The sequence below is a fragment of the Cynoglossus semilaevis genome, chromosome 8 (assembly GCF_000523025.1).
Source record: "Cynoglossus semilaevis isolate Cse_v1.0 chromosome 8, Cse_v1.0, whole genome shotgun sequence".
NCBI classification, from domain to species: domain Eukaryota; kingdom Metazoa; phylum Chordata; class Actinopteri; order Pleuronectiformes; family Cynoglossidae; genus Cynoglossus; species Cynoglossus semilaevis.
The window spans coordinates 24,608,101-24,608,942 of record NC_024314.1 but is presented as its reverse complement, the minus strand read 5'-3'; positions in this window follow the sequence as shown (position 1 = coordinate 24,608,942).

The window sequence follows — 842 nt, the reverse complement described above, 5'->3', positions numbered from 1 at the left end:
AGCATTGATGCTAACTCCTTCACTGTGTTGTTTATGCTTCAGCTTTAAATTAGCATGATCCGAACACAGGCCTAAAAAGTTGAATCAATTTCCTACATTTTAGTGTCAGTATCTACTTTGTTTCCAAATATATTTCTTTAATTCTTCAAAACCCGTTTTTCCATTTTGATCTTATTGTTCAATATATTTGACCATAACCAGAATTTCTGTCAGAATTCCTAGCGTTTTTTTTAAGCATTCAGTTCACATTTAGTCTTGTTTGTTGATGCTTCTTTAACATTTGTAAAACAAACAAACAAACAAACAAATGTGTTTGTCTGTTTGTTTGTTTGTGTAAGTAAAGCAGTATTTTCTCCACAGGCTGCAGTACTCCATATATTCGTAGTATAAGTTGGGAGTACCACAGTAATTGTAGAATCCCAAACCTCCGTCTCGACCTCTGCGTGTCCTCCGCAGCTGTGAGCTGTCAATGACCTCGGCTCCTCAGAGAGTGGGCGTGTCCGTTCGCCGCTTCCCACCTCATCATTGACCTCGGCGGAACGCCACCGCCAAGTCTTGAGGGCAAACGTTTAACTGCCGTACGAAAATCTCCGGCTCGCTGCCCATTCAATCACTCGTGTGACAGTTAACGGCCCACGGTGGCTAATGATTTTCCGTCGTGTTCCGGGCCCCGCTGGCTGAAGCTGAGGATTAAATATCAGCTGACGACGGACACGTCCACCACGTCCACGTCTTGGGGACTCTTTGTCTCCACGTAGTGAAACTACTACACTGTTAAACGTCAGCGAAACGGAATATTCTGACGGATCGGTTTGAGGTTTTTCTCGGGGCTGCAGGGTCGA